The following is a 5,902-nucleotide window of genomic DNA, read 5'->3' as shown; positions in this document are numbered from 1 at the left end:
TTACGAAAATGTATGTCTGTGTGTGTCTGTCTTAGTATATGCACATAAGTGTATGTGAAAGTGTATGTGTGTGTACGTGTATGTGTGATTTTCAATCACACTGATATAAACTGGCTATGAGTAATGAAATGATTGATAAACTCAATCATGAACTTCAAAAGTAACAGACACATCAGAAATTACTTTTCCATTAATTCACACAACATTCGTCCAAGATCAGGCTGTTCAATAACCTGTTGAACTTCTGAACACACTTCAAATCCACTGGGAAGCCACAGCATAACTTGACACTGAAGCTGAATGCTCCTATTATGTTGCTTGGGAATCTTGAACCACATCGCCTGTGTAATGGAACTCGCTTAATTGTTACTTCCATGAAGCCCTATGTCCTACAGGCAACAATCATAACAGGCATTCACAAAGAAGAAAATGTCTTTATTCCAAAATTTCTGTTCATACCTACAGATGTTCCATTTGAATTTAAAAGGTTTCAGTTTCCAATCAAAATAAGTTTGGGGATTTCAATTAACAAATCTCAGGGTCAATCCCTCAAAGTAGTTTGATTTCATCTCTCTACGACGTGCTTCTCCCACGGTCAACTCCATGTTGGTTGCTCACGGGTTGGAAGCAGCAACAATTTATTCATTTGGACATCAATAAAAAATTACACAATGAATATTGTTTACCCTGAAATCCTTCAAGATTGACAGTTTTTCAGTTCTAAATGCTATTAGCATTACAATTTAGATATGTTTTAATATAATATACATATTTTGAACTGATTATGACAAAAAAATATATCTTCATATTAATTGTTTAGTAGTCAGAATAAGAGCAGTAGTAACCCGGGTAATGCTGGGTAACTCATATATATATATATATATATTTATATATATATATATATGTATATATATATATATATATATATATATATATATATATATATATATATATATATATATATATATATATATATATAAAAAATAGGGAGAATTCACAAAAGAGGAAGACAGATAATGTAGAAAACAAACAAATGTATTAGTATAAGGCTCGGGAATTGAAAAAAGTCTTTAACGTTTCGAGTCTACGCTCTACCACACAGAAAGGAACACAGAAAGAAACAAGCAGAGAAAAAATGTGTATAGTGGTTATCGATCTATCATGGCGACACACACATACACATACACACACACACACAAACACACACACAAACACACACACACACACACACAAACACACACACACACACACATATATATATATATATTTATATATATATATATATATATATATATATATATATATATATATATATAGATAGATAGATAGATAGATAGATAGATGGATAGATAGATAGGTAGGTAGATATACTACGTTTTAGTATTTGGTTTGAAAGATTCTTGATGTAAGTTCGTGGATTGGCGTAATTACCCTTCAGAGACACAAGAAGATAGATATAAAAACATATCAAATAAATATAGCAGCACTTAGTACGTGAGTTGCATCTAATAACTTCATTAAACATAAAGCACTAATTTAAGCATAAAAGCCACATGCAATCTAACATTTATAAACATTTATGTTATCTTTAATTGGGAGTGAAACAGTAGAATCCACCAAACTCTTGACATGTTGTAAGTACAATCACTTTATAGTTTGGAACGTTACAATTTTCCAATTCATCGCGGCAAAATATTTTATTCCATTCTGCAAAATTGGGAAAATTATATTTCAAGTAAGCAAATGACTTGTAGCAACATCTAAAATACTTTGAAGTTTATCGTTTTGTGTGGAGTCGATACTCACCTTGAATGTTACCATTTTGATTTATATATTTGAATTTCTTTTTCATTTCAAAAAGCAATGGGAACTATACGCTATCTTAAGTATCAATCGATTAAATTTTTAAAAAAAGAGGATGCACTCGTATTCTTTTTATGTGTTCTATATAAGTCGCACAGCTCGGATAAAAATGATTTCGTATGCTCAATAAATCTACTTTCCAAAGAAGTATAGTAAGAGGGTTGGAAAATGTTTCTAAAAATTGGTGTCTTCATTGATTTTCAATGTACAGCACTCAGAGCACTTTGAACTTTAATTAGACTTCTCTAAATTGCTGAATATTATGCAAAGCGTCTCAATGCCAATGTTTTAGATGCTTGATTACAGCAAAACGAGTATTTATTTGATTTATGTTGGAGCATTTTAATACAAAAGTTGCTTTACTGACGGTTGTTTATGAATTCTCCGTTTTGCTAAGATATTTTTTCATCGGATTTGACTGAGAATAGATCACAAAAATGATCATGATTTCTTCCAGTATTAAAGGACTAATTACGAGAGACATTTCATAGTCAGATAGCCAGGCTACCTAATGCCTTTTACCTCAACATGATTAGAATAATTTGACAACATTATATTATTTGAATTATTTTCATTTGGAAAATATCTTCTTGAAATTTTACTGATCAATACGAAATTAAAAGTGCCTAATGGAACTATTTAATTATCTTCGGGGTTATTTCCTGCTGTAATATTACCAACGTTAATGCGATATTTGGCACTTTATTATGCTATTTTTTCATAATTAAGAATGCAAACCAAAGTTACAGCATACAAACTTTGCACCTGAAAGTCTATAAAACCACTTATGTTATCATTTGATATAATTCATTTTTAAAATAATTTACACAGATATGTTGACTTGTAAAATAAAATTAGCTTCAAATCTGCAGATTTTCCTTCGATTTTTCCTTCTTTCATTTCTGAAAGTTGAAACTTATCAACATGACTCCAATACCCATTAATTTCTACCTGGGTGTGACAAATGCAATAATAAAAGCTGTCAACAAGCCGAATTCATGACCCAGTTTCTATTCCTAGACGGAGTGCCTTCATGGGAAAAAAGTTAGAGAACATCAAACAATCTTACTTCCTTGTATACTTGTAATTTTATGTCTACGTAAGAAATCGATAATTTCAAGTTGAAGAATATCTTATTTAGTTGTAGCTACCATTCTGACACAAATGTGTGTTTCTGAAACATTAACTCAGACAAAATAATTCGTAAAGAAATTCCATTTGGTTCGCCTAAACTAAATTAATGAAACTTTTTTACCAAATAAAATTTATAGTGTTTTAATAGTTTTAGTGGTGGATAATTATCTTATTCGTCTGTAAGTTTTTCACCAATGATTTTATGGCAGCCTTAAAATTTTGGAAAGTGATTTAACTTTAAAAGAAGACTTCAATAAATCAAAATTAGTTTTAAATGCGTTGATGGTACTTAAAATCGTAGTTGCATGTTTATCTTTTCATTGAAGTTGGATATGTAATTTGTTTAAATATAAGGTGACATTTGTTATAATTAGAAAATCCATTAATTTCGTGGTGTAATTACGGTTAATCGTCGTATTTCAGAGTTAAACAATCTATTGTTTAAGTAAGAAACAAATTGTTTTAAATGTCTGAAATTATTAATTTTGTTAATAAACGTGAAGTCGGGAAGGAAACTCATTTTCTGAACAGCTTCACCTGTTTATAAAATGACTGGTTTATAGATTCATTTACTACATCTCATGGTAAGCTTTTAGAAGTGATGTAATGTGGCCTGCTCTTCTCTTGTACTAGCTGTTTATTCTAAATTCAAAACGGATATTTAAGGGCACTAAACAGAGAATATTTCTCGGAGCCATACTTAAGAAACAATACTTTTAATATAACTCAATAGAACAATGGTGCCGCATCTTTGAATGCATTTACTTAATTGAAGGACATGTTATTTACTATACATATTTACTGGTGACGGTATTATTTTTACTAATGGCATGCCGTTTTCAAAGCAACATGTCCAACAATTCCCCTCTTGTGGGGAAAAGTACAAAGCATTATTAAAAGTGTCGTTGACACAAACTTTTCCACGAAGTTTTTCTAATCGAGTACTATGCAGTGTAATCGAACCCCAGATGTTGTAAACCTGACGCAAACTACTTAGCCCTTTAGCCATATCTGTAGAATAATAGCAGTAAACTGCTTATTGTTAATAATATTTCAAATATGTTGAAAAAAATACCTATATTCAGATGGAGGTAATACTTGTTCGGAATGGCCTCAGTATAATCCTTTAATTCTACATTCTTGATTCTCGAATTTGAATTAACGAGGAGGACCAACCAATGCCAGTTCTTGTTGGTTATCGCAGTTCAACGTTGACTATGATTCAAAACATTCCATTTCTAACAAGCTTGCCATTGTCATTTCATTAATAGAGTTATTTATGACCACACTGCCCAGTGTGAGTTTATTTATGAAACAGTAGGGTAGATTTCTATGAAGATTTTGCTGATACATCTAGCAGGTCAAATGTCCCGCTCATTGGCCTGAAATAGTTAACAGTTATGCGCTGTAGTCGATTCGATTAACCAGACCGTCTTTCAACAAGAATCGGTCTTATGCTTGGTCATGGTTATAATTTTAAATTGCATTTAAATCGATAATTTAAAATTCTCTTCACATTCAGAGATTAATTCTTTTGTGTTTCAGCTTAGTGTTTTAATGTAGCACACAAAATTCAATTCTAAATGACTTTTTATTAATTACGATTGGGCATAAGGTCAATTTTTCCGCTGACGAATGATGTAATCGATTGAATCGACTTCATTATATTACTGAGCTTCTTTTATCGATCAAACAGTGAATATTGAACTCACACATAGATCGACGTACAAAGCTATATTCTAGAATGACATATAATACAGATGAATTATCGACTATATCGTCATATTTGGTGAGCCTACGATCAGCCCAGAATTAGTTGTGAATATCCCACCTTCTTTCCGAGAGAGTAGGGTTAAAATCGTATCATCCAACGATCCTTTGCTGACTATAATTTAGGTTTAACTATAATTACAAGGTTATTTGGTAACTATACAGAACAGCACGAGCAACAATGTAGAAGATCCCAACTTAGGTTTCCGATCATTTTGTTTTAAATGATGCTGATTATAGTGTGAGGTTCTTAAATTTTGATTTTTGCCATTTCATTGAAGAGAATTGGCAAGAACAATTTCTATAAAATGTCTTTGAGAAATAGGAGGAAGAGGCGAAAAGAAAGAGTGAGGCACGAAAGAGTATGAAGAACGGAAGAAGAGGAGGAGAGAAAGGCAAAGGAAAGAAATAGAGGGACTATTGCCAATATCAATATTGATTACAAATATTAGCGCAAGGCGAGCAAACTTGGGGGATGGGTACAACTGGTACTTATTTTCTCAACTGCGAAATGATGAAATGTAAAGTTGATCTCGGCGGCATTTGGACTCAGAACGAAAAATCGGAAGAAATGCTTCTAAATATTTTTCTGTCTCGGTAACAATTCTACCAGTTTTCCACCTTCATTTACCAAAGTCAGTATTAGTTTCAAATTTTGGGACAAGGCCAGCAATTTCGAGGCGGTGGGTGGGTTAAGTCGATTACATCGACTCCTGTACTCAACTGGTAGTTATCTTATCGATCCTGAAATGGTTGAAAGGCTAAGTCGACGACAGTGGCATTTGAACCCAAAATGTGCAGACGGACAAAATACTAAGAATTTTGCGCATGGTGCTAATGATTGTGCTAGCTCACCGCCTATGCCAATACCAATTCTGATAAATATTTTTGGTGGCCTCAGATGAAGAGTTTAGACTGATTGCATTTCGTGTGTATGCATAATATATCACAAATGGATATAAAATACATATAAATGTATGCAGCTAAAAGTGTATATAAATCTATGTTTTAGTGGATATATAAAATCAGAAAATTTGCTCGTGCTCGGACGCATATGTATGATATATATCAAATATGTGAAATGTGTGTGTGTGTGTGTGTGTGATTAAATTTGTGCATATTTGCGTCTACAATT

The 5,902-nt window shown here is 32.2% G+C and overlaps 1 long non-coding RNA gene across 3 annotated transcripts in view; it reads left to right on the top strand.

The window, feature by feature from the left end:
* The first annotated feature begins 1,490 nt into the window (after positions 1 to 1,490).
* LOC106883911 (uncharacterized) overlaps positions 1,491 to 5,902 on the top strand; it is a 38,074-nt gene continuing 33,662 nt past the window's right edge. Inside the window, exon 1 of one of the 3 annotated variants that reach the window (XR_008264414.2) lies at positions 1,491 to 1,634. This is a non-coding gene — a long non-coding RNA (uncharacterized LOC106883911). The remainder of the gene's footprint in view (positions 1,635 to 5,902) is intronic. The other 2 variants (XR_001411175.3, XR_001411174.3) reach the window with 2 other exon arrangements.

The sequence above is a fragment of the Octopus bimaculoides genome, chromosome 6 (genome assembly GCF_046866305.1).
Source record: "Octopus bimaculoides isolate indiv1 chromosome 6, ASM4686630v1, whole genome shotgun sequence".
NCBI classification, from domain to species: domain Eukaryota; kingdom Metazoa; phylum Mollusca; class Cephalopoda; order Octopoda; family Octopodidae; genus Octopus; species Octopus bimaculoides.
The sequence above is the reverse complement of the archived record's forward strand: the minus strand, read 5'-3'. Positions and strand labels throughout refer to the sequence as shown.